A 12,591-nucleotide genomic window follows, 5' to 3' on the forward strand; every position below is an offset into this window, starting at 1 on the left:
CCCACCCCAGTTCCTTCTCCTGTACCCCGGATCATATCCGTTCTTGAGCTCAGGCTAATCGTCCAGACCCAGAGCTCTAAAAGAGTTCGGTGGGGGGCGTAGGGGAGGACTATTGTCCAGGCTAATGGCTCGGAGACACCTGTGCAAGGCAAGGACAGGAAACAGTTCTCTTGCTTGCGCAGCGCAAGAGGGCAGAGACTAGGAACACCACCTAAGCCTCCAGATCAAGATTTCACCATCTTTAAATTCCATAGATTGGAGGGAGGACTCTAGCCCCTGCAGAAGCTTCCTATGGACACCCCACAGGGACTGAGCCGCGGGACTAGTTTTTCTTGCAGTCTCCATTGAATGTAACAGCCACACCCACCTCATCTCTCCAGCCACTTCCTCTTCCCTAAAGAGCTTTCTGAATTTGAGTAATGCCATAGCTCTAACCATTTATTTTGTTTTAATTTGTTTTTCAGTGAAAAAAAAATTGCAAACAACCTATAATGTCCAATTAGTGTAGGTCAAATAGATTATGTGACTATCAAAAGTCGCCTTTTTGAAGCCTGAAGATGTAAAAAAAAAAAAGCTAAGAATATGTTAACTGCGAGCAGGGAGAGACAACACAGAACGTCTGTCAATTACCAGTGACTTTTGTTCTGGATAATGGAATTATCTTTTCTTAATGATGCTTTTCTGCATTTCCCCCTTTCCCACAATGAGCGTGTACAACTTTATTATTATGAAATAAATTCAATAACACTATAGATCCTTAAGAATCAAGTAAAAAGAAAAAAAATCACCCATGATCCTACTAGCATGATAAAACCGCTATTGTGGGTGTGTGTTTTTTTACCCCTGTTCCTACCCAGATGTTTTTACACAGTACCTGTAATATTGTATTCTGACTTTTTTTTTTACTCCACATAATGTATTGATAGTCCTCAAAAGCATAATTTTTATGGCTGCATAATAGTCCATTAGGTAGATATATCACAATCTATTTAACTTAGCCCTCATTATGGGATTCTCACAATTGGACCCTTACACAATTGTGTTTATGTTTTTGCTATGATACATTCATTCAACAAATATTTCTGAGCACCTATGTGCTACTACTTTGTGCTGGATGTCATCCTGGGCACTGGGGACTGTGTCTAGTAGCACCACACGTTTCATGCATGTGGTTTTCTCCATGGTTTGGGATCCTTCCTTAAGGCAGATTCTGAATTGGGGAGCGACTGCGTCAAAGCAGTTGTGGAAAATGAACGGTTCCTTCTCATTAATGAAATTCATTGGCATTCACTGATGAGACTGTAACGATGGTTAAAACTTTGGAAGTTGATGGCATCGGACTGTATCACTTACTACTTCTCCCGCATGCTGTAAAAATTTCAGCACCTGGCTTGTCACTCTTTTCACTCCCACTTCTGTCAAATTCTTGGAGATTTTTGATGATTCAGTACCACATAGACAATTCTTCCAATAAATGTGCTTGCAAAGATGGCCACTACACTTCCTCCTGTCCCACATGACCCTTTGCAATGATTTTGCTGCTCTTCTCAGCAAGGAGTGGAGTCTGTTTGTCAACCCCTAGAATCTGGGCTGGCTTTATGACTTGCTTTGACTAAAAGCATGCGGCAGAAATGATACTGTGAGTCCTCAGAGTCTGGGCCTCAAGAGACCTTGTAGCTTACCCCTTTGCCCTCTCAGAACACTTCCAACATCACATAAAGAAGTCCAGTTTAGCCTACTAGAAGATGAGGAGCCCAATGGAGAAGAACTGAGGTGCCCTGGCCACCAACTACCAGACATGTGAGGTCATACTACCCAGCCCCAGTCAAGCTTCCAGGTGACCGCAGCCATATGACGATGCCTCGCCCAGAAGAACGGAATTGCTCAGCTGAGGCTGGCCCACGTTACCAAGCGATGAGCAGATAAATGGTGGTTAAGCCACTAAGTTTCGAAGTGGTTTGTTAATATGGCAATAGATAACTGATAAAACCAACTTCCCCTTTCCTTGATTTCTTCTCCACTAATGAGGAGGATTGTCTCAGCCAAACCTTGTTACTATGAATTCTTCACACACTCCATAATCTCAATCTCCTATTATAATCACACTTGCCTATTACCAACTTGTATCGTTTCAGCCTATGCCCTCTAGTACCTGGACTCAAACAATCCTGTGTACTGAGGTTGTGTTTGCTTCTGTCATTATAAATGCATTTAACATATATTGAATTGGGATCCACGGGGATCACTGGGCTACAATACAACTTTGGTGGGTCCTATGCACTTCACCTTCATGGCCCTCTTCCGCCACAAAAGAATAGTAAAACTATAGTTTATGGTTGCATTTGTATAAAGACAAATATAATCCAAGCAAGATGCATGATTCTACAGTAAGTCCTCACTTAATGTCATCGGTAGGTTCTTGGAAACTGTGACTTTAAGTGAAATGGCATACCTATATTGAAACCAATTTTACCATAGGCTAAATTGATCTAAACAAGAGTTAAGTTCTTATGGCATAGGAGGGTTTGGAGGATGGGTGAAAAAGGTGAAGAGATTAAGAACAAATTACAGATGTTATTACAGGATAGTCATGGGGATGTAAAATACAGCATAGGAAATATAGCCAATAATATCCTACTAACTATGTATATAAGCACGATTTATAGGGATCATCACTTAGTAAGTTATGTATGTCAACTGTAACTGAAAATTTTAAAATGGTAAAAATAAAATAAATTTTTAAATGTTCCTATAGGCATATTTCTGGTCACCAAAACGAAACATCATTAAACTTCTAAATAAAGAATCAAAACACTTCTAATGTTAAACATTGATATAAATATGAGCTATACATACATTTAAGAAAAATTAATAAAAACAAGTAAGATAATTATTTTCCAACCTACTTATTCCAGTTCAGGGTCCCAGGTGGCCGGAGCCAGTCCCAGCAGCTTATGGGATGAGGTGGGGACCCTGGACAGGATGCCCTTCTATCTCAGGACGCACTCACACACCCACACTCACTCAGACTGGACGATGTAGATGCTCAATTCACCTCATGCGCATGTATTGGGAATGGGGGAGGAAACCAGAGTCCGCAGGAGAAAACCCATGCAGGCATGGGGAGAACATGCAAGTGCCACACAGACAGTAGCATAGGCCAGGAAATGATTTCTTTTCTTTTTCTTAAATTCTCACCCAAGGAGCCCGAGCCAGATTGGCTCAGTGGATAGAGTGTTGGCCTGTGGACCAAAACAGTCCTGGGTTCGATTCCGGTCAGGGCACATGCCTCGGTTGTAGGCTCCTCTCCAGCCTGGGCCCTGGTCAGAGCGCTTGCAGGAGGCAACCAATTGATGTGTTTCTCTCTGTCTTTCCCTCTCTCTTCCACTCTCCCTAAAAATCAATGGGAAAATATCCTTGGGTGGGGATTAAAATTAATAATAATAATAAGTAAAATAAAATAAATAAATAAATAAATTCTCACCTGAGGAGATCTTCATGGATTCCAGAGAGAGAGGAAGGGAGAGACAGAGATAGAGATAGAGAGGGAGAGAGGAAGAGAAGGAGAGAGAGAGAGAGAGAGGGAGAGAGGAAGAGGAGAAGAAGAAGAGAGAGAGAGAGAGAGAGAGAGAGAGAGAGAGAGAGAGGGAGAGAGAGAGACATCAATGTGAGAGGGAAGCATCAATTGGTTGCCTCTCACATGTGCCCTAACCGGGGATTGAATTCACGACTTGGGTATGTGCCCTGATCTGGAATCAAACCCTTAACCTTTTGGTGTACAGGATGATGCTCCAACCACTGAAAAACACTGGCCAGGGTGTCATTTTTTTTTTTTGACTCATCAACATTATAGTGAAATGATGTTAAATGAAATAATGTTATTTGAGTACCTGCTATATATTCATTACTATCATTTCCATTTTTTCTTTTGATTTTAAAATACATTAAAATTAAAACATTTGTAGGTCCCTAAAGGAGTTGTGGGAATTTTGCACAGTGCCTCCTGTAGATAAGTTGGCCCTGTCTCTCATCCATTGATCTTACCTCCTTGTCAGTGTCCCCTCTCATCACATCTACCCTTTCCTCCTTACCCAGTTTTGATTCCAGGACATATCATTATAATCAGTCCATTGCTTATAACAACTCCCTGGCGCCTCTCTCCCATCCTGTTCATCTGATAAAACCCCTCTCCTGTGTCCTCTCTAGTCTGTGCCCCAGCAACTGAACGTGACTGGAGAAAACTCATCTCCAGGCTGATGGGTCTCAAATTCATAGCTTCAAACACCCTTTGTGTTGACCATCAATATACATCAGTTCTGTGTACTCTCCCACCCTCCTGACAGCCATTTTTACCTTCTCCTCTCTCCTTTCTTCTCGCTCTGCTGGTGGTCTCGCTTCCAACTTCATGGAGAAAATAGAAGCAGCCTGAAGAGAATTTCCCCACGCTTCCACTCACCTCCCTCCATCTGTCTCCATACTCTCCGTCGTCCCTCCTGTTCTTACTTAGAACCCCTCCACCTGGGCACTAGCTCCCATCCCTCTTACCTGTAACTGCAGGTTTCACCAGTTCTCCCAGGTCATCTGCACCATCAGTTCGCTTATCTCTAGGAGATCATTTTAATATCCTCTCTCCCATCTGAAAATAAATAAGCTCTCTCAGTCCCATATTCTCTTCCAGTGCCACTTTTCTGCTCCCTTTACTGAAAACTCTTCAAAAATATTTGTCTAGACTTGCCATCTTCATGTTCTCTCTTCTCATTTTCTCTTGAAACCACTCTCACCCCACCACTCTGTCGTCAAGGTCACCAATGCCCTCACCATTGTCAAATCCAACAATTCCTCCTCAGTCCTCATCTCACTGGCTCTGTCAGCTGCATTTGACATTGTGGTTCCCTGGGCTTCTAGGATCGCTCACTAGCTTTCCACCTACCCTAATGGCTATTCCTCCTCAGTCCCCTTTGCTTCCTCCTCATCTTCCCAATTTCTTCCATAGCCCAGGGCTCAATACTCAGACCGCTTCTCTTTTCTACCTTCACTCACTCCCTTCATGATCTCCTTCAGCCTAATGGCTTTAAACAGCAGCTATAAGCTAAGGACTCCTGGGTTTACATTTCCAGCCATGATTTATCCTTGAAATCCCCTCTCATGTATCTGACTGCCTACTCGACATCTCCACGTGGTCCAATAGGCAACTCCAACTTAGCATGTACAAATGCAAATTCCTGGTTTCCACCCCCAAACCAGTAAATGCCTGTTTTAAACCAAAATCGTTGACATCATACTTAACTCTCCTCTTTCTCTCATATCCCATGTCCTGCCAAACCTGTAGGCTCTGCCTTCAAGTTCATCCAGAATTTGACCACTTTTCACAAAATGACTTCAAGCCCCTTTCCTCTTGCCTGGACTACTGCAACAGCTTCTTAATGGGTCTTCTATGGTGGAGCAGCCAGGGTGATCCTGCTAGCATGGAAGCCAGCTAAATGTATGTGGTATTCTAAACTGAAACAAAGATCATTAGTGAAAAAGCTGGTGAAGTCTGAATAAAGTCTGGGGTTTAGTTTACACTAGGGTACCGATGTTGGCTTTTTAGTTTTGACAAACCTACCATGGTAATGTAAAGTGTTACATCAGGGGAAACTGCTTGGTATATAAGAACTCTCTTTAGTATTTTATCAACTTTCCTGTAAATCTAAAACTATTCAAAAATAAAAAGTGTATCTCAACGACAGAAGTCAGGCGATGTCACATCTCTGCTCAAAACCTTCCAGTGGATCCCCTTTGACCTTAACCCCTATACTCTCCCTGCCTTGTTCTGCTCTGCTAAACTAGCCTCTATGTTGATCCTCAAACACATCAAATATGTTCCCTGCCTCAGGACCTTTGCACTAGCTATTCCTTCTGCCTAGACTGCTCTTACCCAGATATTTTCATGGCTCAAACCCTCATATCTTCATTCAATTCTCTGTTCAAATTTCATTTTAATAAAGAGGCTCTCCCTGATCAACCCATAGACTAACCCCGCCCTGACCCTGAGCATGTTTCCCTTATCTTTATTTTTCTCCACAGCCCTTTTTTCCACCTGACATGATACCATTAGCATATTTATATGTTGATTGGCTCTCTCCACTAGATTATAAGATCTGTGAAGGCAAGGATTTTGTTTTGTTTATTGCTGTAATTTAGTTCTCGATTTATCATTTCATGTCTTGTACTGTTTAGTGGTGAATGTGTACTCTCATTTATCTTAGTTCCTCTTTTTTATTTATTTTTTATTGATTTCAGAGAGGAAGGGAGAAGAAGAGAGAGATAGAAACACCAATGATTGAAGAGGATCATTGATTGGCTGCCTCCTGCATGCCCCCTACTGGGGATCAAGCCCAAAACCCAGGCATGTGTCCTTGACCTTAATCGAACCTAGGACCCTTCAGTCCTCAGGCTGACACTCTACCCACTGAGCCAAACCAGCTAGGGCTCCTCTGCCTTTTTTGAGACTTGGGTCTGCTTCATGAGCAGGGTGAGGCATTTAGGTTGATGGTGTGTTCATTGCTGTCTCATAACTTGGAAGAAGAAAAAACTTTTTTCCTGTGGGCCAGGCCATCCCACTTACTCCTCACCACAACTCCGCAAAGCAGGTATTATTATTACTCCGGGTTTATGGATGGAGAAGGAGAGGATACAAGGGGTTAGGCCACAGAGCTGGTGAGTGATGAAGCCAGGGTTCAGACCAGGCCTGTCTTTCCTCTGTGCCATGCAATCAATCTAGGTGATTGAGCAACTGCCTGGCAGACTGCATTTTCCAAAGAGCTCCCATCCCACATGCGCTTCTAATGATGTGACTTTGACATTCCTCCCATTGAGAGGCAGGGTCCAGCATCCCTTCCCTTGACTTGAGGCAGTCGGCTGTGGTAGACATGACGCGACGTGACTTCTGAGATTAGGTCACAAAGATGATTCAGCTTCCACCTGATTCTCCTGGGACACGTGCCTTTGGAGATCTGAGTTGCCTGGTAATCTGACTGCCCACCTGACCTTACCCTATGAAAAAGCCCAGCTAGTCACATGGAGAGGACCTGAGGCCACAGGGAGAGAGAGGCCCAGACAGCCCGCCCGCAGCTGCTCCAGCTCCTGCTGTTTCATCTTCAGCCACCGATAAGGTCAGAACAGCCCAGCTGAGCCCTTCCTAAATCCCTGACCCACAGGAATCTGAGAGATTAGAAAAAAGATTGTTGTCTTAAGCCAGGAATTTTGAGGTGGTCTGTTAAATGCAGTGATAGATAACTAGAACAGAGCGTGACAATATGTCAGAGGTACTCAGTGGGCAAGTCCCACCTTTCGGGGTTTAAGTTTCCTTTGCAAATAGCATGCCCTAACTCGGAGATCTCTAAGGATGGCTCCAGCCCTGATGTTTGGTACTTATCCATACGTTGCCACACATCCACTGTCCATTTTCACTGCCTCCTTAATATCCAGTCAGTACCCCACCATTTTATTATTCCCACAGAAAAAAACGAATGCCCCCGGAAAACCAAGAGATGTCTGTGGATCTGTGAGGAAAGGAGGTGGGCACCTGAGAACGTCTCATAACCTTTTTGGGCCTCGGTTTCCTTACCTGTAAAATGGAGAGAATAGTGCCAGCCTTCATCTCTAACAGGGTCACGGTGGGGGTGGAACGAGACTGCGTGTAAAGTGCAGTTCCTTTTACAGGGAGGTGGGAGAGTGGGGGCTGGGATGAGTGGCTGCTGAGGCTTTAGGGGTAGGGTCCCCGGTTAAAGTCAGTTTCCTGCCCCAGAGTAGGAGGGGGATCGGTGACAAGAGTAATGATGGGAAGTTGAACTGCGCTGTTCTGGGCTGTGCTGGGGTTTGTCTCTTAGCAACAGTTTCTGTTTAAATATCTTTCAGAATCCATCCACTGCTAGGGGTGGAAGCCCCTTGATGTAGAAGGCATCATGTATGTAGTCCAGGCTTCTGTCTCTGCCAAACTGTTTCTAACACACACAACTTCCCCCTTTAACCGTCACCCAGGAAAGAGGGCTTGTCTCATTGCTTGGATTTCCAAGAACATCCCCGTCCCAATCACCTGTCTCTGGCAGAGGCCTTGCTATCCCCTGAGGAACTGATGCTAAAACCTTAAGGCCATCCCTGCCTCCTCTCCTGCCCCCATTTCCTTGTTCCGGCTGCTCACCGAATTCTATCTGATCTTCCTTCCCCCTGGCCCTGGGGAGGCCATGGGAGTTCTTACCTACTGCCTCGGCCCTCGTCAACCCCTTCTTCACTACACGGGACTCATGGCAAGCATTTTCCACATGATCACTCGGCTCCAGGCCCACCCCTTTCACCTGAGCACCCACCTGCAGGAGGCCTTGAGGTTAAACATTCTGCCCTGCCATCCTTGTCATCTCATTTCCTGTCTCATCAGCCTGGGACCACTCTTAGCACTCTTCAGGCTGTGGTGTCAAGGCAAGAATATCAAAAGCTGCTTCAAATCCTGGCTTCACCATCCATAGCTGAGTGGCCCTCAGGACACATCTAACTTCTCAGAGCCTCAAGGTCCTTGCTAGTAAATAGATGGATGTCCTATGTACCAGGCACTATTCTAGCACTTTACATACATGAACTCTTTTGAGCCTCACAACAATTCTGTGGAATAGGCACTGTGCTTAACCCATTTTATAGATGGAGAAACTGAGACACAGAGAAGTTTATCATTGCCCCATGTTCATGCAGCTAGTTAAGTGACACAGCCTCCTAGCCGTCTGCTTCACAGAAACCCTGCTCTTAATCGCTGTCTTGTTTTGGGAAAGGAGACTGGTATGGGCTGTGTAGTGAGAGACCCCTGGCTGATACTAATCAACTCTGCTTCACTTGGAGGACTTTGGGAACAGATTGGGCTGGAAGCCTGGTGACTTTAGGGTCCTCCTAAGCCTGCCTCAATAGTGCCCTCCTTTTTGGAGGGACCACTAGGCATATGAGGCCCATTTCTAACTTTGGTCCAGTATAGTACCTATTGCTCTCCTTGGTCTCCCAATCCTCAGGATTCCCCACTTTCCTGCGCACTGCTTTTCTGCACACCTGCCAACAAGTCCTTCTTCCACACCCACAGGGGTTCATCCTTCCTGGCCTCCCCACCCCTTACCTGGGCTCTTTTCCTCAAGTTCCCCTCCTCTCTCCCTAGCCTCCTTTTCAAACAAAAAGTTGCATGTATGACCAACACCAAATGAGGGTGCAGAGACAAGAGAATGGGGAGCAAGAGGAGAGCCTCATTCATTCACACATTCATTGACCCACCCACTCCCTGTTGGAGCTCAGCACGATAGTAAGCACTGTGGTCAGGAGCAGGAAAGGGACCCCAGACACTCAACAAGCATTAGCTGAATGAGTGAATGAATTAATATAAATGGAAAAAAGGACTGGGCCTTGATCTCAGGCAGCTAATAGTCCAATAGGGCAGGCACACTCACGCTCACTGTCCACACACTACAGGTAAAGAGGGGACCACGTGTACCTCTGGGCTCTGGACCTCATGGAGACCAAGGGGCATGCAGGCCTGGCCTTTGTCCTCACCAGGTAAGGGACAGTCATCTACCTGCTTGTTTTGTGCTGCCACTGTCTCTCCAAGCCAGTTCCTGTCAGCCCAACAAGTGGGGGCCCAGGTGGGAGCTGAGTTGGAGCAGGTAGGATGTCGGGCAGGCCCAAGTCATCCACCCTTCACTGGGCTTTCTGCCAGCACAGGGGCCTTTGGGTCCTGAAACAAATGTCCTCCCTCCCCTCCCCCTGCTTGTTTCCTGTCCTCCACCCCCACCCCTACCGCATGCAGGAGTTGGAGCCAGCTGCTGCAGGGCTGAAATCCAAACCAGGCATTGTGCCCCACCTTTTGGCTGTGTTTGACTCGCGTGTGCGTGTGTGTGTGTGTGTGTGTGTGTGTGTGTGTGTGTGTGTGTGTGTGTTGGCAGGGCTTACTGTGTGCCTCAGGGGTTGGAGTGCCAGGTCTCAGGCTCTAAATGCCATGCTTGGGAGATACCTGCTCAAGGAAAGGGCGGAGGCTGGGCAAGGACAGATACTGATTCTGGGTTTGGAGGTCAGTTGAAAAGTGACAGCAGGGGATACTTTGCTGGCTGATGGGTCCAGTGTTCAGTCATGTAGCTAGTGTCCAACATGTCAAGTGAGGGAACATGTCCATTTGGGACCATGTGAGTGTGCAGACACATGTGCACAGGCCTGGAAGGACAAAGTTTCACCCCATCCAGAATCCTGAGTGTAAAGCACAGCAGTACCAAGGTTTCACATGCTTGTGAAGCTCCGCCAGCCTGGAACCACCCAGCACGCATGAAGGGGTCGGGGAGGTATCAACAGCCCAAGCAGGTCCTCTAGCAGGTGCTAAAGGAGCCATGCCTGAAGGTTTACATGAAGATTCTGGGAGCTGAATCTCCTCTGTTAACCTCTTATATATAAACAATTGCTTAGTCTATTACATTCAGGGCCAAATTTCAAGTAACCATCCGTGATGGAGCAAAGCCCTTCCGATTCAGCAGAGACTTGGGACTGCAGACCTACCCTGCCTTTACCAGGTCAGAGGGAAGCAGGACCTGACAAGGGAGCCACCATGCAGTGCAGAAGAGGGAGGTGAGCTGTTCCTTCTGTACTTTCTGAGCTTCCCCAAGACCCGAAATTGAAATCTGAGAGGGGAGGCACAGGTTTTCACCTCAGGGTTCCCAGACTCTGAAGCAGGGAGACAAGCCCTGTCCTCAGGGGTCCCTGCCTTAGAGTTGGGAGAGGCAGGACCCTACCAGAAGCCAGAAAACAAGACTTGATATCATATAAAGATGTATGCAATGTATATTTTAAGTATTTTTTTACAGGAAATCTTTTTTATCGTGGGTAACATTTACCATTTTAATCATTTTGAAGTGTACGGTTCAGTGGCACTAACATTGATGGCCAACATTCACATTGCTGGACAACCATCGCCACCACTCAGCATCAGAACTTTTTATCTTCCTGAACTGAAACTCTGTACCCATTAAACACAACTCCTCATCTTTTCTTCCCCCCGAACCTGGCAAACCACCACTCTACTTTCTGTCTCTATGAATTTGACTACTCTAGGTATTTCATATAAATGGAACCATACAATATTTTTCCGTTTGTGACTGGCTTATTGCACTTAACATAATGTCCTCAGGGTTCATCTATATCTTAGCATGTGTCAGAATTTCCCTTTTTGGGGGCTAAAATGTGTTCCAGTGTATATATACATTGAGTGGCCAGATTATTATGATCTCTGAACGCATAATAATCTGGCCACTCAGTACACACACACACACACACACACACACACACACACACACACACTGAGTGCATGAATTCATGCATGGGTGGGGTCCAGCCAGCCTGGCCAGGGGGAGGGGACATGGGTGTTTGGCCAGCCTGCCTGCTGGTTGAACTCCTGGTCGAGGGGACAATTTGCATATTAGCCTTTTATTATATAGGATATACACTGAGTGGCCAGATTATTATGCGAACAGAGATCAAAATAATCTGGCCACTCAGTGTATATACCACATTACATTTACCCATTCATCTGTTAGTCGACACTTGGGTTGCTTCCTCTTTTTGGCCATTGTAATAATGCTGCTATAAATAGCATTATTGCATATATGGGTGTACAAATCCTTGTTTGGGTTCCTGCCTTCATTATCTTTTAAGGTTTAAGTGGTTTTAAGAATATTAAAGAATGCAACTTTCAAGGTCTTTTAAATTACATTTCTTGGGCTCCCATCAAATTCAACATCCCAAGTTATGAAAAAGACATTTACACACAATAAGTTTATCCCCCAGGGTGGCAGCTGTGGATTTCTATTAATAGAAGAATCAGGAGATGTGTATAACTTAAATCTACGGAAGCAGACTAAGTTATCCCTCTTGAAGTTTTGAAATCATTGTCAAAACAGCCATGTAACTAGGGTACAGCATGTCCAATCAGGGTCACAAATAAGAATATAAGCAGTGGCCCTCACTGGTGTTGCTCAGTGGTTAGAGCATTGGTCTTCAGACCGAAGGATCTCGGGTTTGATTCCAGTCAAAGGCACATACCTCAGTTTCAGGTTCCATCCAGGCCCCCTGGTTGAGACACGTACAGGAGGCAACCAGTCCATGTATCTCTCTCACACTGATGTTCAATCTCCCTCACTCTCCCTCTCCCCCTTCTCCCATCTTTCTACACACTCTCTCTCTAAAGATCAATGGAAAAATTATCCTCAGGTGAGGGTTAAAAAAAAGAATATAGGCAGCCTCCTAGCTTCAAATTATTAGTAGAGAATGTCAATTGCAACCAAAAAGGTTGCATATGGCTTTAAGACCCTTCTAGCTGTCATGATGAACAGTTCAAAGGACTATGGAGCTGAGCTTAGGATGGTTTCAACTCTTTTTTTTTTTTAAGAATTTTATTTTAAGAGTAGTTCTTTTTAATATAAATATTTTTTATTGACTTCAGAGAGGAAGGGGGGAGAGAGAGAGAGAGAGAGAGAGAGAGAGAGAGAGAGAGAGAGAGAGATTGAAACATCAATGATGAGAATCATTGATCGGCTGCCTCCT

General features: G+C 45.2%; 1 long non-coding RNA gene across 1 annotated transcript; it reads left to right on the forward strand.

Annotated features, from left to right (window-relative positions):
• Nucleotides 1-7,501: 7,501 nt before the first annotated feature.
• Nucleotides 7,502-11,122, forward strand: LOC129150592 (uncharacterized). The gene is made up of 4 exons (XR_008557308.1): nucleotides 7,502-7,559; nucleotides 9,481-9,564; nucleotides 10,462-10,620; nucleotides 10,906-11,122. It is a non-coding gene; the product is annotated as an uncharacterized LOC129150592 (long non-coding RNA).
• Nucleotides 11,123-12,591: the final 1,469 nt, after the last annotated feature.

This window comes from Eptesicus fuscus, chromosome 10, assembly GCF_027574615.1.
Source record: "Eptesicus fuscus isolate TK198812 chromosome 10, DD_ASM_mEF_20220401, whole genome shotgun sequence".
NCBI classification, from domain to species: domain Eukaryota; kingdom Metazoa; phylum Chordata; class Mammalia; order Chiroptera; family Vespertilionidae; genus Eptesicus; species Eptesicus fuscus.